At 42.0% G+C, this 22986-nt stretch overlaps 1 protein-coding gene and 1 long non-coding RNA gene across 9 annotated transcripts in view; both read left to right on the top strand.

The window, feature by feature from the left end:
* MBNL2 (muscleblind like splicing regulator 2) overlaps positions 1 to 22986 on the top strand; it is a 158525-nt gene that overhangs the window by 49638 nt on the left and 85901 nt on the right. The window lies entirely within an intron of this gene.
* Positions 3 to 22667, top strand: LOC132681906 (uncharacterized). The gene is made up of 2 exons (XR_009611311.3): positions 3 to 15961; positions 21849 to 22667. It is a non-coding gene; the product is annotated as an uncharacterized LOC132681906 (long non-coding RNA).

Below are 22986 nucleotides of genomic sequence, written 5' to 3'. Positions count from 1 at the left end.
GGGATGCGTTTCCTGTGTCGTGTTGATGGCACAGTGGACTCTCGGATGGAATGCTTTCCCATGTAGGTTCACAGAAGTTCAACAGTCATTTTTAGGTTCTGTTTTCTTGTTTGTGGTGACTGTTGGGAGATCTTCACCCACGTTTTTTCATACCAGGCATACATAAATTTTTTACAGAGCCATGTTTAAATTAAAAATACATGACGGTATATTTTGGGTCTGGCATGACATTCATGTACCCAAGAGTTTTAAATCAAAGTCTGGCTTGTGACAACTGAAGATAAATATTTTATTAACGTTTGATCTTCTGGAGGTTATATAAAGGTGAAGAAATTGAATGTGTCACTTTTATGTGCCAGTTATTCTGATTCGCCTCTCGAAGAATTTTCTGCTCTTAGGCTTTTCTTTCTTGACCAAGGGCTTCCTAAAATACTTCTTAATAGGTTTTTCATTCTTTCTGGCGATTTGCCATGGCTAACAGAAATCATTGAGTACATCCTTAGTACTCCTTGAGAACCCACTATGTGTTAGTTAACACTTAGCATCACGGAAGAATTGAATGTGATTCAAGATGGTTTCCTTGAGCTCACTGTCTAGGAGGAAAAATACAGCATGTCAGCAAGCAACTATAATGCAAGACAGAAAGGGACACGTGCCTTAAGAGAGAAACAAGCTTCTATGTGGGTCCATAGAAGGGAGAGCTGGCTTCCAGCTGACTGTTTCAAGACATGTTCTAGAAGGTTGTTGCCACCTGAGGTGTATACTAAGTCAGGTGGGGTTTGGACTTGCAGAAATTGGAGGAATTATGATGAAATATCTAATTGAAGGAAGTAGGTGTGACTTAGCCCATAATTCTTTGAGGCTTATTTTGCCCTAAAATATGGATTCTATGAATCCCAGACTGTCTAGGACAGTCCCAACATCATCATGATATAGTTTTCAATGGAGATAAGAGCTTAATGTTTACATCTCTGCAAAACTTTGTATAAATAAGCTTACCGAAGAGTTAAAAAAAAAAAAAAAAAAGGTGGTCCATGCTCTTGGGAAATCTTAGTGCTGTGAGTTTACGAAATAGTGACCTTAGCCTATTCTTGGATATTGAAGGATTGGGTATGTTTTGAGGGAGAATTTCATCTTAAGGTGAAAAGTTATGTCTTATGATATTTATTAGTCGAAGTTGAAATATACGACTTTGTATATTTAAGTATATCTTAAAGGGAAAATTTGTCTACACACTAAAAAGCAGAAGGATACATTTGTAGCCCAAGAGAAGTCTTTTAAGGGTTAAAGTTTGAAAAATTAGATATGCCATTTATCCCCATAACTTTCCCTATTTTATTCCTCTTTATCACGAAAAGTTTATTAGATTAGACTTTAAAAATATGAATTGTTTTGTCTACACAGAAATAAACAGATGCATAAACCACAGTTATATAAAGTATAACATTATAAGCATATTTTTATAATAGTATTTATTTTGCTTTTAGTCAAACAAGTAACCTAAGTACGTATTTGCTTCTACAGTCATCACCCATGGAAACATTCACTATAAAAAGCAGTTTAGATTAAAAACTAGATTTTAAGAGCTTCAAGATATGGAAACAGGTCAGAGGTGAGAAATTCATTTCCCAGGTCATCCTACTTCCTTTGTTTTATTGATCCAAGCCTTCACTGGTTGGATATTGACTAGGAAACCAACGTCTTAGGAAGTGTCTTAAAACTTAATTCTTTCATCTAGTTAAGGAAATATGAGGGAGATATATACAACACATTAAGGCTAAGTACTTCTTGAATATCAAGAGGACAGCAACTTCCAGGTCCTTGCAATTTATTACCTCAATGTGGATTCTCCGGGACCACAGTTGTTGGAGGAATTCCAACCCATGGAGAAAGGGTGAAGAACAGTTAAGTTTAACATAAAAGCATGAACCAAGCATGAAGATGTTGAGTTTTAAGGACCATTTTCAGAAGTGTCTAGTGGAATCATTTGCATTGTTGAAGCATGGTTACAGATTGCCTTAAGTTATCAGTTCCCTTTTAGAATTGTACATTTTCAGATTATTTAATTTGAGCGTGGTGTCACTTATTTTTAAAGTTGTCAAACTGTGAAGAATGTGAAAAGAGCCCATAACATAGGAGTAAGACATACCCGAGTCTATAAATACCTGCTCAACCACTTCCCCGACTTGGGTGGGTCCCTTGTCACTTCTTAGCTTTTTTGTCTCATCAGTGAAATGAGAACATTTGCCAGTGACATTGGCTAACGTATGCACACTGCCCGGCACCATGCGGGCATATTCACCTTGCAAGGTGGATGTAAGAATGACGAGTTCTTACAATAAGGACGAGTAAATTAAAAAGGCACTCAGGGGCACCTGGATGGCTCAGTTGGTTAAGCGTCACGCTCTCTTGGTTTCGGCTCAGGTCATGATCTCATGGTTTTGTGAGTTCGAGCCCCCATCAGGATCAGTGCTGACAGTGTGGAGGCTGCTTGGGACTCTGTCTCCTTCTCTCTGTGCCCCTCCTCCACTCACATTGTCTCTGTCTCTTTCTCTCTCTCTCAAAAAAAAGGCACTCAAGAGTGGTAGCTAAGAGAAAAATTATGATGACAACAATAATTAAGCTATTTAATTTTAATTTCATTTAATATAATAAATAAGACAGTGTTGCTCCACGGAACCAGCCTACGACAGACAGAAATACAAGGGCTTTGCTGTCAGGCCAGGGCTTGAATGAGTTCTGGCTGGTTAGAAGTGAGCTATAGCATTTGAGACAAATTATTTTACCTCCTTGACTTCAGTTTCCTCTTATTCAATATTCATATTATAATTCCAACTTGATAAGGTTACTGCAAAGACTACCTGGCCTAAGATATGCCAGATGCCTAGCAGAGGGCGGGACATAGTAGAGCCAGCTCCTGTTATTTTCCCTTCATAATAAAGTATCACAGCATAGACACTGATTTTGATGACTGGCTTTACAGACAGGATGTGTCCAACTCATAAAGCGTTCAACTCTTAATGTGTCCAAACTCTTAAGAATCTAACTGTGTGAGTGATAACAGCTCAGTGATACAAATTAGTCATGACATTAAAGCAAGTCAAGTTTGACGCCGACATTATGTTTGTGGTTAGTATTTCTTACAAGGTATTTTCTCAAGGACTGTGGACTATTTTTGTTCAGAAAAATAGGGAAGAGGAATCTGTGTTGGCATACCAATATAGAGACCAGTCGACTATAAGCCTGACATATTCTTTTTTGTTTTTTAGTTTTTGTTATGGACTATTTGCAACCATGAGGAAACATCCATAAAAGCATACTAAACAAATGAGTGGGTGGTTACAAAGGAGATTTGCTAAGGTCTTTGGAAAGAGAGTTGTACATCTATAAATACTTTTGTAGAAATGTTTCAGAAAATAGAGCACAGTTCTTACAATGACAACTGTACTTTATTCACAACTGTTACCTTGTTGCATTTTAAATGAAACCACTGGGCAGAAAAGGCATTTGTGATATTTTTTTTTAACAGTGCAGTTGCTTAAATTTTTCTGGAAGGCCTGGAACATGGTGTTCCACAAGATAGGTTAACTTGACAAAATGCAAATTGCTTCGTGAGCAGCTAACCTCCCCGTATCCTTGACCATGTTGGCCCCATCTCTGTTCCTTTATAATCCATAAAACAGTCTCCCTCACAGTTGAGATGTTTGAGATTTTTCTTTTCAGGTTCTTTTCCCTGTAACCAATAGGAACTAGTCTGGATTGTTTTGCAGACGGAAACATCCGGAAGAGAATAAATGAATTAGCTTTCATGCTTATTGGCACTAAAGGTTTTGGCATTTACCACTTTCATCAAGTATTTAATGTCTTTGCTTAGACGTTTTAATTCAAACTGAAATTAAAATAGGAAATAATTTTTTTAAAAAATCATGTTGCTAATTTTGGCCAAAGAAAAACAAAAAGCACTCCTACAGTCTTTGGGGAAATTGTTTTGGCTTTACATAATAAAAATTAGTTCAAAGACCCTGTGATTCTTTGAGCACCTGAGTGAGATGATGTCACTCTTCCATTGGAAGCCTCCCAGTGGCTTCCCAGCTTGCCTGGGTACATGGGTAAAGACCGATCCTTACAAAACTGCTTGGGCCCTGGAGATCTGACTCTCACCCCAACCCCCTGACTTCTGTCCTACCACTGTCCCCCCATCCAGTCCCCTGTAGCCACCCCGCCTCTATCCTGGCCCCTGGCTGTGCCAAGTAGGCTTCCTCCTTAGGGTGTTTACACTTGCTCTTTGCTCTGCCTGGAATATTCCTGCCTCAATTGTACGAACAGCTTATCCCTCATTCCCTTCTGGATTCTGATCCAAACTGCCAACAGTGAAGCCTTTCTGCCAACCTTATTTCAAATAGTAATTTCCCCGTGGCTGTGATTCCATTTGCTCACCATCTTGCTTTCTTCTTCTCCCTAACACCGCCTTCTGGTAAACTGAACACATACTTGGTTTGGGTTCATTATCTGTCCCCCTCCCTTCTGCTAGAATGGAAGGTCCATGTAGATGGGGATGGTATCTTTTCTGATCACTGTCGTGTCCTCAGAGCCTAGAACAGTGTCTCCTACGTATTAGATGCTCAATAAGTATTTGTTGCACGGTAGAGCATGTTCCTTAGGAAAGGATTCAAGGCTCTCAGGTAGGGCTGCTGCATATGGCTTGTGTGGGTGCATTTCTCAATATGGTCTGTGTGACCGGCACCCCCTGGAGTTGTGCAGTGCACAACCTGTACGGCAATGTGCTATGGCCCTGTTCTCAATAGTCCAATAGATTTCAAAATCAGGGGGCTCTGTGCAGGAATTAGAGGCCCCAGTATAATACAGCATAGAAGTGTAATACAACATGAGAAAATTGACAGGAAAACTGACAAGTAATTGACAAGTAAATTACTTCAGTTTCTCTGAAGTGTTGCAGAAACTACTTACTATTACTCTCCCATTCTTTCTAAGTTTGAAAATGTATAAAAATAGATCCTACTCACTTATTTGTGGGATGCTGGCTATAAGTTGGCTGATGACAAATAAAATTTTAGTCTTCATGTGTATGGGTGAAAATTTTAAAATCGAATATGGTAGTAGATATGTGATCGTTTGGGACAGTTCTTCAAAACATACTAAAAAATGTATGTCATTGGCCTTGGCCTTAACTTCATGTTCTTGAATTGCTTTCAAATAGAAGCTAATTCTTTGCAGAAATTGCTTGAGGATTTTTTAAGTTATGTGCTCAATTCTGGCCTGATTTGAAGATATAATCTCAGACAATTATCTTGTTATCTATAGAAATCTCTGTAGTCACATAGAGGCTACTTTCTGCCAGGTATTTTTCATGAATTATCAGTTCCTTCCAACGGCTCTTTAAGGTAAATATTCAGTCAACCATTACAGTTGTGGGATACAGGTTGGAAACAACAAATAACTTACAAATGGTGGGGAAGAGACATGATCCAAGGTAAGTGTCACTCCAAAGCCGCCCCATCCCTTCCCTCCTCCTAATTCCTCTTATAGAATAACTCATTGGTCTAATGAATTCTAAAACTCCTAATATCTTAACAATATCCATGTTTCACAAATTTAGCATATGGAAGTGTCAAAAACATTCTAAAATAGAAGCCCCCAGGAATAAACTGATCTAGGTACTAAAAAGTTACATATTTGAAAAGGAGAGACAGTGAGGCACATGTATTTCTTTTTGTCTGTATTTGTCTAGAGATATTATACATCACTTACTAGGTCTCAGTAGCAAAAGTAGTTTTGGTCCAAGGTGTTGGTGTGTGTGTGTGTGCCCGTGCGATTCTGACACATAGGATTTCAGATATCACGATAAAGTGAAGGACATGTTCTACTTTAACGGTGCCCGGACCACCAATTCTACTCCTTGTGTAAGAGATCCATGTATCCATCATCTGACTGCTGCCCTCCGGGGCAAATCAACCACTTGCCCCTTCGTGATACTATGAAGACCTCCATGTAACAGTTCACTCCTCTAAGTATGTGTCGCCGTACAAGCCCGTAAGCTTCCCAAGGACAGGATGGTGTCTTAGTCATCTCTGTGCCCAAGCACCTAGCGTGGCACTGATGCGTGGAGGAGGTGCAACAATAACCATTCCAAGAGTGCATAAATTAATGAAGGAATCCCCACGACTTTTCAAAACGAACTTATTGATGATTGCCAGTGAACCTCAGACACCAAACTGCTCTGCGTGGCTGTTCACCATTTTCTTTAATTTCTCCGTTTTGTTCTGCAAGCCTGGCCAGCCCCTCCTTGGACTTCTTTCCTCCTCTTTCCCCCCACTCCTACTTCTTCTACCACTGCAACCTTCCTTCCTATCTCGCCTCTAATGCCACCTCTCCTCTCTTTGCTCCTCACTGTGGATACTTGCCAAGACTCAGCATTGGTCTTTCCTAGATCAGGTCGGTGACGAGTTCTAAAAGGGTGTCTGCGCTCAGCATTCAATTCCCACCTCTGTGTTGATCAATCCAGGTTCTGGGTGCATGCCCTTTCCTGGCCAAGTCCGTGGCCAAAATGCCCACCAAACACCCTGTAGGCAGGCTCCATACTCACCTGTAGTTGAACATTCCTAGATCCAAACTCTTCATCCACCCCTAGTCATCATTCCACTCCATGTGCCTTGTTCCCCAGGCACAAAACCTTAGCTTGACACTGACCACCATGCCGAGGATCCTTAGTCTTTCTTTTTCTTTCTTGTTCTGGTTGTAGGGAAATACATAAACTTTAAGAATTAATAAATTATTAAACTGTGAAATGTTTACCCAGATACAGACTATTGCAACAAATCTTAAGATCTCAAGGGTTTCATGTTGGCTTCTAAAAACTATCTATGGACTGCAAGTTAAGAAAGTCTCATCTACAGAGAAGTCTGACACATTAAAGTGGGCACAAGAAGACCAGAGGGTCATTAAAGATACTTTTTGGCTGTTTCTCAAATTTGCCTAGGGTCAAAATTAGCACCAGATTCTTCCTGATACTCAAGATATTTCTATGTGAAGAAAGAATATACTTGTAGCTTCCAGGACAAGAGGAGGGCCAAGAGGAGGACAGTGCAGGTGGAATCAGTTTCGGTGCCTTTAGCGAGCAAAGGAATGAGGATTCTCAAGGTGGCATCTCCCTAAACGTCCTATCAGGGATAGCACATCTATGGCGTTTGTGGGTGATGCCACCTTCCTAGGGACACGGCTTCTACCCTCAAGACACCTGCATTCTAACCCAGTCTAAAATTAAGAGGTAGACAAAATAATCTCTACGTTAGTTTCCTATGGCAGTCATAACAAACTACCAAAGACTGGGCAGCTTAAAACAACAGAAATGTACTGTCCCCCAGTTCGGGGCGGCTGCAAGTCCAGACAAGCGTTGGTACGACCATGCTCCCTCTGAAGCTTCCGTGGGAGAACGCTTCCCTGCCTCTTCTCTTTTCTGGTGACTCAGTGTCTTCTCTGGATCCAGCTTCTGATGTCTGTCTTCCTGCGTGTGTTTCTTCACATGGTCTTCCCTTGGAGTCTGTGTCTAAATTTCCCCATCTCACAAGGACGCCAGTTACTTTAGGTTAGGGGCCCGTGTTTCCTGGTATGACCTCATCTTAACTAGTGATGTCTGCAACGACCCTACTTCCAAATCAAGTCACAGTCTGGAGGACAGAGGTTAATTCTTTAATTCATCTTTTGGGTGGAGGGGGACACCGTTCAACCGTAAGAATTGTATCCAAACCTAGAGAATGTCAGAAACCAAACACTGTAGTCTAACTCCTGAGCCCAGACTACTTTCAAAGTCTACCTGTGCACACTGCTCGGAACAGCCGCTGGCCATCATTGGAGTTGGCAAGAGAGATGAGGCTTGAAAAACTCCAGTGTTGGGTACTGAGTAGATGAAAGAAAGATGATAAGCTGACATTCTGTGATTACAATAATTTGTGTTTGAAACATGTAAAAATAGATTAAAATAATTCGCAGAGAAAACTGGCAAAACTTATTTTCTCCAAAAATCAAACGGAGCAAAATATCACTTTTAACCTTAATTACGTTCTTGAATAATTACATTTGTTTATTATTCACTTAGCCTTGGGCAGGGATGCTAACTTTTGCTAGTCTGTGTAACAGCTTCTTATGAAACCGTTTCTCACCAAAGCTTAAGGAGAAAGAAACATTTATCATGATTTGTTTAAGATTCTAGTTTTTTTCTGAAAATGGAAATAGCATCTTGTCAGCACCCTCCTTCCTTCGTTCAAACTTTTGCTTTTATTTTAGAATGTGGTTTTGTTTATGTATGTATGTATGTATGTATGTATTTAGAGAGGGAGCACAAGGAAGGGGCAGAGGAAGAGGGAGAGAGAGAATCTGAAGCAGTCTCCCTGCTGTCAGCACAGAGCCCAACACAGGGCTCGAACTCACGAACCACGAGATCATGACCTGAGCCGAAATCAAGAGTCTGATGCTTAACTGACTGAGCCATCCAGGCGCCCCAGAATGTTTTTAATACAATGCAAACTAGGAAGCAAAGATTTAAAAAGCCCTGGCCTGGGAGTCTATATCTGCGCCCTGGCTTTCCTGCACATAATCTTATTTCATTTCACCTCGCTGAGCGGGCTCCAGGTGCCTCATTGGTAAATACTCATTCATTTAGTCCGCTCATTCATTCATTCATTCATTCATTCATTCCCTCTTTCACTGAACAAGAGGTACAAACCAAAATCCGCAGGACTCAGCAAGAAACGGGAGTGAGGCACTCAGCACTGGCTGTAGGGGAAATGCAAGGAAGACTACAGACTTCAGGAAAGTAACTGAAAAGCATGTGACCCCCCCGACCGTGGCGGCCACCATTCAGCCGCAAACAGCTGTTGCCTGCCTTCTGAGACTCCTGGGGATTTTTTAAAAAAGAACCAGAGGTACATATTTTGGTGTGAAGTTTCCCAATCCCTAACCTTGGCAACCAACGAAAATATTTTTTAGACCCTGAAGTTCAAGCAAAACACATCTACAGGCTGGATTCCATCTGTAGACTGCCGCATTCAACCTCTGCTCAAAACAAATGAACAATAATTGATCATGGGACAGGTGCTGGTGAACACTGGGAGTGGAACAGCATACACCCCTTCTTCCATCAGCGGAGATCACAGAGGGCAGAGCAAAATTATAAACTGCTCTGAAGGGCCTAAGCTTGAAAGACCCTACGTGCGTAGTGTGGGTGATTCACTCTCTGGTTTCCCCTTACCTCACTGGCCACTCCTGCTCTGTCTGCCTTCCTGAATCCTCCTCCTTCTGAACACTGGCATCATTCCAGACTTTGAATGTCTCTACGTTTCCTCACACCTACAATGACCCCCCTTACCCTTATAACTCACCAAGCATGATCTTGCCTCAGAACCTTTGTACTTTCTGGCCCATAATCCAGAGAGCTGGACTCCCTAGATGACCTCATCCAACCCAGTGGCTGTAGACATCTTTCGTATGCTGAACGTCTCATAATTTCTGTCTCTGGCCCCGATTTCTCCCCTAAGCTCTAGACTCGTGTATTCAATTGCCCACCTGACATTTTTACCTGGATATTTAAGTGACGTCTCACATTTAATAGGACCGCTAAGGTTTTGGTTTCCCCTACAACCTCCTGTTCCCATTGTCCCTGTTCTCAGTAGATGGTGCTGTTTATTTGCTTGATCAAGTAAAACATCTTAAAACCCAGCTTCAATCTTCTCTTACCATCACCACCACATCCAGTCCATCAGGAAGCCCGGCTTTCTCCACCTTCTGAAGACATCCTAAATCCAAGCACTTTCTGGCACTTCTGTCATGACCACCCTGGCCCAAGCCACCATATGTCTCCTATGGACTATTGTAACAGCCTACGGTAGCTCACACTTTTGCGACTCCCTCCTTGAACAGCGTGACCTGGAAGTCAGGTCACGTCATTCTCTAGCTCAGAACCTTCCAGTAGCTGTCCGTGTCACTTATGCAATCACAGCCCTTAAGGCCCCCTGTGCTCTGGCTCCCTGCTGCACTTCTGGCCCCATAAGTCGACCATGCTCCCCCTCACGACTGTGTTCCTATCACAGTGGCCTCTTTGTTCCTCAGGGCCTCTGCACCAGCTGTTCCCTCTACGTGGAATGCTGTTCCCTCATGTAGCTGCAAGCCTCAGTTCTCCACTTTCATCTGGACTTTACTTACATGGCCCACATCTACCCACAAAAGCAACCTCAGAAATTATCCTTAAGGGATGTGATCTATCTCTGTGTCTCCTCTGCGTCTGTCTCTACCACGAGGAGGTGAGGCTGTAAGGCAGGGATCTCGTTGCTCTTTCCCTGCACCCAGCACGTGCAGAATGCTCAATCAGATTTGCAAATGCATAAATGTATCCTTAATTCTTACGCTTTTAAATGCCACTGTTCCAACAACATTCAAATCACTTTTCTGGCTACCCACTGCTTAATTTTTTTCTGTCAACCCACAGACAGATAAAACCTCAAAGTTAAAGGTTCTGTACAAATAAGCTCTTTGCTTTACAACCCAAAAGGTGTTTCTGGGTCATGCTCATGTTTCTGGAATGACAGATCACATGGAGATTTGCCCACAAGTGTCAGCGAAGAGCTGTTAAAATTCATGGAGTGGCTTGTTGGACCACCGTGGGCAACTCAGCAGATCCCAAAAGCCTGGCTATAGACTTACGCTGGCATTGGACGACATTTTCACTAGTCTATAAAATAAGGACACTGAAATACTTTCTTTCTTAGTTTTGTTTCATTTTTATGGTGGTAAGGACACATAACACGAGCTATGACCTCACCCGTGTAACAAATTTTTAAAGGCACGACACCGTATTGTTATCTACAGGCATAGTGGTCTATTGTAATACTCTAGGATGTGTCCGTCTGAAACAACTGAAACTGTACAAAATGTTTTTTTTTTAAATAAAGCTGAATTCTTTCAATTCAAAGTTTCTTTTTTATTCAGAGATTATACCTTCTTTTTAAATTTTTTTTAAATGTTTATTTGTTTTTGAAAGAGAGAGAGAGAGGGAGCACCAGCAGGGAAGGGGCAGGGAGACAGGGAGACACAGAATCCAAAGCAAGCTCCAAGCTCTGAGCTGTCAGCACAGGGTCTAACACGGGGCTAGAACCCACGAGCGGCGAGATCATGAACTGAGCTGCAGTCGGACACTTAACTGACTGCACAGGCGTCTCTGTACCTTCTTTTTTTTTTTTTTTTTAAATTGATTATCATAATGTTCCTTTTGTCTCTAAAAGAGGTTTTCTTAGCAGATGAGTTTTGTTCTTTCCCTTAATGGCCTTACTCAGCAAAAGAAAAAGTGAGCAATTCTATGTCAGTTTCCCATTCTTCTTGGAAATATTAACTCCATACAATTGAAAGGTAGGGACATGCCGGCTCATACTATCTGGCCTGAAATCCCCATTTCACTCGTTTGGACCCTGCACACAGAGAAGGCTTTGTCATCACAAAGTCACTGATAAGTCCACACGTTCCCTGAAAGAAGCCTGGAAGTTCTGCAAGCCTTTTTCTCTTAGCAAACAAGGACAGCTTGATCCATCAAATGAGTGGATTTTCACTGGCGGGGGTTGGGGGTGGGAAATGAGCCTGAGCAGAGACAGAGACATAGAACAGACCTAGAACATACCCGTTTCAGTGTATGAGAGCGGGTCCCCCAGAAGCCCAGGGTAGCCGGCATCCAACACTAAGGTCTAAACTACAGCAGGGGGGCTCACCTCTGGGGCTACGGAGACCAGGCCTCTTCTGGCAGGGCTTTACCAGTGACAGGCTGCACCTGTTTTACAATTTCCTCGTGAATTGACCTGCTAATGCTAAGTAGCATATTCTTTCCACTTGGTTTGGTTCAATTTCCTCTGGCTCAAAGATTATAGCCTAGTTTCTATTACCCTTTCTCAGCACTGTCAAGACCAAGAAGAATAAAACTGATAAGAGGACGAATCCGCCCCCAGAGCACCACTTCTGGGATTCAGGAAGGGAGTGGATGTTGACATATTTATTTGTGATCAGCCGTACCTGGCTGTCCTGCCTGACCAACCAGCATTAGGGGGATATGTCTGATGAGACCATTTTCTTAGGACTGAGTTCGTGTGTCCACAATGAATGGCAGGCCCCTTGGAAAATGAGATGATGCCAGGAGAAGGAGGAAGGGAAAATGACTCGGAGGTTTTTACCCAGTTCAAGCAAAACGAAATGATTGGCTTCAATTTTAGGCATGTTTACATTTCACTCAGTCTGCTGTCATCTGAGTGACACTTGGTATTTTTAAAAAATTAATCACTTGTAGTTTTCAACTGAGTAAGTGCCATGGACACCAAAGTACATTAATGAGCCATCTTAATATGAAATTTGTTTCTCGAAAAGGAGAATACAGTACATACAGGTTTTTTAAAAATAAGCATCTGGTTGGGGTGCCTGGGTGGCTCAGTGAGTTAAGCATCCTACTCTTGATTTCAGGCTCATGTCATGATTTCACGGTTTGTGAGATCGAGCCCCTTGTCAGGCTCTGTCCTGACAACGCATAGCCTGCTTGGGATTCTCTCTCCCTCTCCTCTCTCTCTCTCTCTCTCAAAATAAATAAAAAACATTAAAAAAAAAACCTTAAAATTACACATCTGGTCCACATCTCAAATCTCATTCAGAAGAACATGTCAAGTGCTCCCAGCCCTTAGTAAAATCATGAATAATGACACCAAAGATATTATTTCCACACCTGCCATGAAACGAAGCCCTGACCCAGATGCTCAGGATGTAAAATTAATCATCAGCAACCTCATTTGCGAAATTTAATTCATATCGCTTCCCTTCTGCTCCCGTCGGGCACTTGGTTGTTAACAGGAACTGTGATCGCGGGAAAATATTGGGATAGCAGAATTCTTAATGAAGAATTCTAGTAGCTCCAGATGTTCTGAGTGGTATATAAAGCCGCAGAGGAAGAAGTTTCGTTTCCTAGAGAATTTCAATGTCTTTGCTCATTTACTTCTTCTACAGTCATTGGGCCACCACCAAGTGCTGAGCACTATGTTTGATGTCTAAAAAGAGAGACACCTTGTTCCCATGGAACTCGCAGTCGAGTGAAGGAAACAAGAGAAAAGTAAACAAACTAATCAAATAATCACAACTTATCAACTCTTCATTCAGGAAATACCGAGCGCCCACAGAGTGACAGGCACCGGGCTAGGCACCGGGCTAGGCACAGGCAATACAGCCTGTTCTAAAAGCAGCCCGGTTTCTCGACCTCATGGGGCTTTTGTTCTAATGAGAGTAGACAGAAATCAAATGGCTAGAAACAGCACCCCCCCCATCCTAAAAAAATTAATTATTTTCAAGTTGTGAGAAATGCTAAATAGGAAATAAACTTGGATAGAAGCCAATGTGATCGAGGAAGAATTTAAATAGAAAATGTGACCTGGGATGCTGTCTTCAAGGAGTTACTTTCTGAGCAGAGATCTGAAGGACACGGAGGAGGAGGCAGCCAGATGGAGAGAAGACCTTCCCCAGGCGTGGGGGAAAGGGAGCTCCAAAGCCTTGGGATAAAAGTACTTCCCTCTTTCTAGAAACGAGGCAGGGCAACTACAGCACAATCCATTGGTCAGGGGGACAGAAGCCTGAGACCGTGAATAAGAGAGAAACCGTGTAAGAGTCTGAGTTTTATGCTCAATACTAAGATTTCCACAAGAGGTTGACACGTTCCCGTTTGCCTCAGGAGAAGGCCCCTCTGCCTGGAGAAGGAATTGCAGAAGGAGGCCAGGCCATGACATCATTGGAGAGTCTTTCCATTGTCCAGACTGAAGCAATTTTGAAATCTTATGTGTCTTTGATATTTTTTAAAAAGCCTACGTAACTGCCTAAGGGACCCCTTTATGCTTATTTTGGAACTTTTATCAGTGGCCCACGGTATCCTTGCTGTAGGCTTTGTCAGATGATGGAATTGCACCAGAAGAGAGATAATTCATTTACCTCTGGTGTTTCAGATGGGCAAGGAATGCAGGAAATTCTAGATCTCCTGGCCAGATTTATATAACATAGTCTTGTGAATTACTGCCTGATGTCTCCAAAGATCAGGTTTGATGGGGAGAGACCAATACCCTGCATGAACCCTATCACTTAATAACAGGCCACAAGTGCAATTCAGAAGAAACTTCTTTCAGGGGTGCCTGGGTGGCTCAGTTGGTTGAGGGTCCCACTTTGGCTCAGGTCATGATCTCACATTTCATGAGTTTGAGCCCCAAGTCGGTCTCTGTGCTAACAGCTTGGAGCCTGGAGTCTGTTTCAGATTCTGTGTCTCCCTCTCTCTCTGCCCCTTTCCCACTCATGCTATCTTTCTCTCTCTTTCTCAAAAATAAATAAACATTAAAACAAAATTTAAAAAAAAAGAAACTTCTTTCACAAGAAAGACTTCTTTAATCTCTGTAATCTTAAACTTTTCTAGCTGGCCTCCTGCATCTTGCTCCCTTTTGTCTTTTAACTTCTTTTTCCACAGCCTCCAAAACCCCTCGCCATCCATCAATGGCTGTTCAATATTGTGCCATATTCCTTGAGAGACATGGACGTATCAGACGGAGTTCGTGCTCTGACGGGGTTTCTAAAATAGCCGAGGAGACAAAGAGCCATGCAAAATTAACAACTAAATCCTAAACTGTTTGGTACTAGTTATTGGAAAAAGACCTTTTGAGAAAAGAGAAGGATGGACTGCAAAAGGGAGCCAGAGCATGTCATGGAAAAGAGCCTCACAGGCTATGTAGACGTCAGCTGAAAGAAATGGCTGACCTTCACGTTGGATACCCTATAACTGTGGCTTCTACCCATTTTTCCCTTGGGGACTTCTGGAGGCACCTATTCAGTAAGACTGAGTACATGGATCCCAGGAATCTGTATTTTTAGAAGCTGTCCAGTGATTCATATGCCCATTTTCGAAATTTTGCTCCAAACGATCTCATCATGCACTGAAACTGCTTGTTCTCAACACCGCATAAACCTAGTAAGCATCCCTGAAAGTCTTACTTAAAGTTTCCACTTGTCTCCCCAGGTTCCAAGACGGCACAAAAGTATGGTGTCTCACAGGTAGCATTTTCCAAGTCAGGATAAAAAAGGTCAGCCCCCTGTTCCATAGCCTTTGACTTCTTATTCCTGTGTCCACTTTAGTTGAAATATCCAACAACACAACAGACTACAAGTCATTACCCGTAACCGTGCACCATAAAACAACAGCCGCCAATCCCAGTCATTGCCATTGGTGCCACCGGGAGGGGAGAGCAACCAGGATGGGAAGCAATGGGAATGAATCAGCAAATGATCTGGGTATGTTTACTCTGAAGAAAGACAGATTCAGAGAAAACATGGCAGCTATTGCCAAATACTCAGAGTTGGAATGGCGAAGAAGAGGTAAAGTTGCTCTGTGGAAAGGATGAAGACAGGTATTTGTTCAATATGAGTAAAAAAATATCTGAACATGCCCGGAGGGATAAGAGTTTCCATCTAGGGAACTGCTCAAATAATGCAAGCTTGGGATTTGTATTGTGTCCTTTAAAATGTTCTATGCCGGGGATATTAAGAGGCAGTCTCATGCAGAACTAATTACTAAAACGGCCAATCCTAGCTTAGCAAGAGAAATTTTCCCTAGTGTCAGTGGTGGAATATTTAGTTGCCTAGCAACCCGTAAATATCTATGATGCAATGGAAAATCCTTAGTTTGCGTCTGGGTTGATTGTATAGTTCCTAATACCACACTTGGTTCATTTCATTGATGATAAGTATTCCTGTTATAGTCTGTTACATATCAAAATGGTGCTGAGCTGCAGCTTTACACAGTTTCGATCTTTGCCGAACACTAGCCAGCTGCCTCGCCGAGCCCAAAGGCACACAACAGTAATAGATGTTTGGTCCATACAGGAGGCGACAGGATAAGACGGTGAGAGCACAATACTTTTGGAGATATGTACAACGGTTCAAATGAAATCTGGTGGAACCCTAAGTGTCACGGTACAGGTTTAATCATGAACTCTCCAACCTCGGACTTGTGTGCATTTCTAACAAATGACTAATAGCATTTATGGTATAGAGCAAAGTTTAAGGTGTAGAACAAAATGTGTAAGATACTGCAATCATAACTTTCTAATCACAGTCTCCTAGAAAACTGACAAAAACATATGTGGATGGGTTAAAAGTTTGGTCTCATTTATAAAGGACTGCTTTACATTATAAGAACCAAAGAACAGCTGTTTGTCAAGCTTCCACATTAAACATCTGCCAGGATATCTTCTTAGGCAGGTTTTCTTAGTGATAATGACTGGGTACATAAAATAAATCATGGAACCCCATCAGATTCTATCCATACTAAATACCGGAGACATTCGCTTCCCATTGTCAAAAGATCATAAATAACAGAAGTAAAACCGGCCAATCCCTGAAGGAGTAATCAGTATAAGTTTACTGTGCGCACAACCAAGAAGACACTTTGCAAACTGGGAGCACTCAGTCCAAAACAGGGAATGAGGCTCCAGGGTGCATTGTTGTAAAGCAGCTTATATAGTGAGAGAGTTTATTCTTCACAGTGACTGGACACAATACTAGAATTTTCTCAAAGGATAGGGAACTGGTCAGTGGTGACCTCATATCAACCTCGGGAAATAGTTCCCAGTTTTGCTTACGATGTTCAGAGTCATAAGCCAGAAGTGATCCAGGTCAAGTTAACCTTGCAAAATAAGATAAATTAAGCTTTGTCTGTATGGCTAAACTGGTTGTGTATGCTCAGGAAATTTTCAAGGCTGGCCTCTGATTTTTTTATTTTAACACCCTCTTTTGTTTGACCTCTTAAACCCAAATCATAATTTTAAAAAGTGATTGATTTTGATTCATTTCTCTTCCCCACCCCACCCCCCACAAAAGGCTTAGAATTGCTTTAGGTAACTTTTTATTAGCCAGTCTAGGACATTTGTACAACAATATAATTAATAGCATTTTTAATGAAAATGATGGTATATTAATTGGTAATTTTTGGATGAGTGTTCTTCCTAATTACTTATTAACCTTTAAATCAGATATACACAAGGGAATAGAGCAAGATTCATGTCTTTGAGTATCTGAAAGCTTTTTCAAGGTGTTTTTTTTTTGTTTTTTTTTTTTATAAAAGGAATCCAGAGGAACTGTTTTTTCCCCCAGAGGAAACTCAAAATTATATCAGGAACTAAGTATGGTATGATGCTTAACACATTAATATGCTATAGAAGTTTTCAGTGTATCTATTCTTGTCACCTTAGTGAACATAGAAGTATGGTTTAATAAGATAGCAAAGAGGATGCCGTCCATTTTTCTTTAGCACTTAAATTTGCAGGTAGTTGCAAACAGTACTGAAAAGAGGAAAAAAGGCTATTATTAGGTGAGAAGGTCTATTTATCTCAGTATACGTACAAGAAAATGAAGAAGGCACGACCCGCAGAAGATCTCTAGATCTTTGGCCCCAAGTATCCATTCTGACTCCATGTAACTCAAAAAGGCTTTATAGATAAAGCATGGTGTGAACCTTCATCACTGCTATTTAAACAGCAGGGCCATTTAAATGGCTGAACACAGACTGGATGCAAACACAGATAAGTGGATTTCAGAAGGCAAGAGTCCAATTTCACCTTCTCTGATGGGAAGTCTTCCCACCCTGGAGGTCTTCTCTGTAGCCCTTTTTCTGAGCTTCTCTCGGCTTTTTCTGTCTATCCAGAACTGTGGGATAAGAGTCACTATTTGAAGGCCTATGTTACTTTTTACTCATTGTGAAGATTCATTTGGTACCTGGGCCTTCCCTCTAAGCCTTTGACCTGTGAACTTTTCTTGTTTTTAATTGTTTTTTTTTTTTTCATGTTTATTTATTTATTTATTTATTTTTTTTTTTTTAATTTTTTTTTTTTTTATTTATTTTTGGGACAGAGAGAGACATAGCATGAACGGGGGAGGGGCAGAGAGAGAGGGAGACACAGAATCGGAAACAGGCTCCAGGCTCCGAGCCATCAGCCCAGAGCCTGACGCGGGGCTCGAACTCACGGACCGCGAGATCGTGACCTGGCTGAAGTCGGACGCTTAACCGACTGCGCCACCCAGGCGCCCCTCATGTTTATTTTTAAGACAGAGAGAGACAGAGCATGAGCGGGGGAGGGGAAAAGAGTGAGGGAGACAGAATCCGAAGCAGGCTCCAGGCTCTGAGCTGTCAGCCCAGAGCCCGATGCGGGGCTCGAACTCACAAACCACGAGACCATGACCTGAGCTGAAGTCGGATTCTTAACTGACCGAGCCACCCAGGTGCCCCAACCTGTTAACTTTTCTACTTTCTCTCTCTGTCTTTGCCTAATTCATTCATCAGAAAATTTACCGAAGCCTGATATATCCCAGGTTCTGTCTTTGGTACAGAGAATACAGCAGTGAAGACATCATCGTGACTTCAAGTCGGTGATAGTTTAATAGTTGGGGGTTAGGGTGAGGTGGGGTCAGAAATGAGTATCGGGCATCTAGAACGCAGTATAATAAGTACTAGGAGGGTATCTGTGTGCCCTAGAGCATGGGAAGTTCCGGGGTATGTACTCTGGAAGCATACTAGGGGCTAGCCAATTCAGACTGGGGCTTAAGGAGGTGAAGGAAACTTCTCATCGGACTTAAGTAGGAAAACGGAGGTGGCGTTAGTGGGTAAGAGGGTAGAACACGCCGTCTCTGTCTTCCTTCTCTGACTCCATGAGGCCACCTGTGTTCCTAGTCACCCCATCTCGGTCCTTTTGCCTGGTTTCACACAACTCCCATCTTCCGTGTCTCCCTACTGGACCATTATTTGCTTTAGAGCAGCCCCTGTGAGGGCCATCCGTCAAACTATTACAGGACAATGACGAATAAGCTCTGTGTAAAGGCCTTGCTGCAGGTGGAAGGAGGCTGCAGGTTGAGAAAGGAGTCTGACTCTTCCTTCTCCCAGTGATTCCGAGAGGTCTGTACACAAGTACACGTGAAATCCTAACTGTGGCTCCGCTCGCCTCTCCAAAGAAGAAATAACTGCCTAAAACAAGAATTAAAGACAAAAGGCTAACTTATAGAGAGAGCAGCAATAAATATATGCACACATTCAAGAAGTTTTTTAAAGTGGATAAACAAAATGTTTCTTGAAAGGAGAAGAGAGAAATGAAAGAAAATAATCATCACCATCATGGCCACCATTTAGTAAGCATATCTACACATTGTCAACTGTACCAGCCATTGTTCGGGTATTGCATGTAATTCTGAAAACAATCTTGGAAGGCAGGATTCTTTTTTATTTATTTATTTATTTATTTAACGTTTATTTTATTTTTGGGACAGAGAGAGACAGAGCATGAACAGGGGAGGGGCAGAGAGAAAGGGAGACACAGAACCGGAAGCAGGCTCCAGGGTCTGAGCCATCAGCCCAGAGCCCGACGCGGGGCTCGAACCCACGGACCGCGAGATCGTGACCTGAGCCGAAGTCGGACGCCCAACCAACTGAGCCACCCAGGCGCCCCACAGGATTCTTAAAACAAGTCCTCGAACGGTCTTGGGCACAAACTATGAGCTCAGTAACTATTTCCTGAATGAATGAAGATATAAATGCTTCTGTGTGCTTGTTGGCTGTCTCTCACCTGCTTCACCCCCTAGAAAATAAAATTCCTTGAGGGCAAGCACTTCATTTTGCTTTCTTCCATATGCCAAGCACGTAGAATGAGGCTGGCACATGGCAGGCATTCAATGCTGTGCCGCCTCTAAAAGACAAGGAAACAGAGACTCAGCACAATTCAGTATTTTATGCAAAATCACACATAAACCGAGACCATGTAGGACTTGATCCCAGGTCAACCCATGTTCTTCCTCCCTTTACATCACACCAGTCAAGCCTTTCCTTCTGTATATTCTCTCATTACCTCAGGCCTGCTCAAGTTTCAGAGATACTCATAATTCACTAGGATAGTTTCGTTGAAAAGACTTAGCACAATAGCATATATTGGTGAATATTTAGCACATACCTATTAGTAATGGCAATTATCAACTTTCCCAAAAAATAATATGGGAGGTGAGGGGAACATGAATGGGAAAGGGTTTTTTTTTAATTTTTTTAATTTTTTAATGTTTATTTACTTTTGAGAGAGAGAGACAGAGTATGAGTGGGGGAGGGGTAGAGAGAGAGGGAGACACAGGATCCAAGTAGGCTCCAGGCTCCGAGTTGTCAGCACAGAACCCGACAGGGAGCCTCGAACTCATGGACCACAAGATCATGACCTGAGCTGAAGTTGGACACCTAACCGACTGAGCCACCCAAGCGCCCCAGAAATGGGGAAGTTTTATTCCTCCTGCTTGTGCCGGAAGAACGGGGGAATACACAGAATGGGCTGCCTGTCCCCTACAGCCACAGCGAGCCTTGGACTATTGGGACAATGCAGCTTAGTCTCCTCATCAGGACTTATTTGCATTATTAAAATGTAAAGACTCACTGGTGTGTCACGACTCATCCTCATCATTAAGATCATTATGGTGACCTGGCATGTGTGGGCAGACTGATCTTCGAGCACAAGAGTGAAACGAGGTGCCTAACTTGTCATGAGCCTGGCTGCTTTGGGAGAAAGGCAGCAGTCTGCTGTGATCATCAGAAGAGTCTAAGTGACTCAGTTTTACAAAGTGTGATCACTGAGGCTTTGGGGAGTTTATCAAACTAGATTGCAGCTACCTTCATCTCTCTAGACCTAGATTTTTCTGGTTCTTTCTCTAATATTCTTTTCTATTTTTCCCCATTAGTTGGACAAAATTAAAGGTCCCTAATACTGACAGTGTTATAGAGAATTATGCACTCTCATATGCTATGGAAGTCTAAAACAGCTTAGACTTATTGGAGGACAACGTGGAAATATAAATTATATTCTTAAATGTTGATAGCATTCAAGTCAGCAATTCCATTTCTAGATATTTATGCTAAAGAAATACTTACATATGCATATAAAAAGGCATGTACTAGTGTGTTCATGTCAGCAGTATTAATAAGAGTGAAAAACGATCACAAAACTAATCACTGAGGTCATCCAGGACGGGTTAAATAAGCTTTGGATAACTGATACTCTGAAATACACGTGACACTTAAAAACTGAGGGGAATTACTCTAACATCTATATCAAACACATCCACATCTGACTAGGCAAAATCTCCAAAGCACATTATTTAGTAGGAAAAAAGAGCTAGTTGCAGTATTCTGTACACTATTAGCTGTTTGCATTTAAAATACATTCCAGGGGCACCTGCGTGGCTCAGTCAGTTGAGCGTCTCACTTCGGCTCAGGTCGTGATACTGAGGTTTGCGAGTTCGAGCCCTGCGTCCAGCTCACTGCTGTCAATGCCCACTTTAGATCCCCTGTCCCCCTCTCTCTGCCCCTTTCCCACTTGTGTTCTCTCAAAAATAAAACATTTAAAAACTTTACATTCCAAAAGATAGATTTCTATAGGTACATATATAATGTACCTATTATATATGTAATATATATTATATACGCAATATATATTATATATGTAATATATACATTATATATGTAATACATATAATATATGTAATATATATCATGTAATATATATCATATATTATATATGTAATACATATATATAACATATAAATACATGTTATATATTTAAATAATATATTATTTATCAATATTATATATGATTATGTAAAATAAATCACATGTAAATATTATATATTATATAACATGCTATACCATACATGTAATATTTTCTGGATAGATCTAGACTTGTCTTTTTTCTGATGACCTGTTTGTGTCTCAGAGCCTTTCAGGCATGAGGAAAAGCTGGGGCAATGTGATGGGAAGGAGCTGAGCCTGGTCTGTTGAGGCACAGGTAAGAGACCTCACTGAGCAGCAGAGTGTCATTATATATGCTTTGGGGTTGAGGTCACCCTGCTGTCTGCATGCTCAGGTACAAGAAGATTGAGTTACTTGAAGGAAATGCTGTCTCATCCTTTGCCTGCCATTGAGTTCTCCCCCAGCCTTGGGAAGAAGAAGCTCTACGAGTCAGTCCAGCTCCACTGGCCCAATTGAACAGTTTAATCAGTTTAGAAAAGGGGTTTAGTTTACAGAAAACACCCCCTATATTAGCTCACCAATAGCAAATGGTGATGAGAGCCCTGCATTGCACCAGGTTACTTGTGGTCACCAGAAACGAGAGCAGGCAGGGTCTTCGTGTCCCAGACCTATGTGGGATCGAGAGCAAGCTCCACCTACTCCTGTCCCATTTCTTCCGGTTGGACTCTTTCTCAGTTCTTCATACGGTGACAGTATTGCAGTGTCTTCCCAGAGAATATCCCCTCTGAAACACCTCCGGATTTCTGTAGCCATTCTTTAGCACATCCTCGGCCTTGGAGATTGCTCGTCTGTCTCTCCCTGGTACTGCAGACATCTTCACTTGCCTCTTCGTCATGAAGCCCCTCTCATCCGGAAAGCCTAAGCAAAAATTCTCTTCCTTCGCTATGTCCCTTTCTTTCATTCTCTGACTCACACCATACATAAACAAGTCCCAAATGCTGTTTGAAGAGCTTTTCTCTAGAACTAGTCTCACTATTCTGATTGGTCAAATGGGAGAAAAGAATCCCAATCAATTAGAAAGATATGGGGGTGCCAGGGTGGCATCCAACTCCTGGTTTTGGCTCAACTCATGATCTCACGGGTTTGTAAGTTCAAGCCCTGCATCGGGCTCTGTGCTGGCAGCTCAGAGCTTGCTTGGGATTCCCTCTCTCCTCCTCTCTGCCCCGCCCCCACTCACACTGTCTCTGTCTCTCTCAAAATTAAATCAACTTTTAAAAAATTATTTAAAAAATTAGAAAGACATGGCAGGAGTATCCTGTATTACGGAAGACCAGAATGCTAAATAGCATAGTTCACACTTTTTCCTAAAGCTATTTTAGTTT

This window comes from Panthera onca, chromosome A1 (assembly GCF_046562875.1).
Source record: "Panthera onca isolate mPanOnc1 chromosome A1, mPanOnc1 haplotype 2, whole genome shotgun sequence".
NCBI classification, from domain to species: Eukaryota; Metazoa; Chordata; class Mammalia; order Carnivora; family Felidae; genus Panthera; species Panthera onca.
The sequence above is the reverse complement of the archived record's forward strand: the minus strand, read 5'-3'. Positions and strand labels throughout refer to the sequence as shown.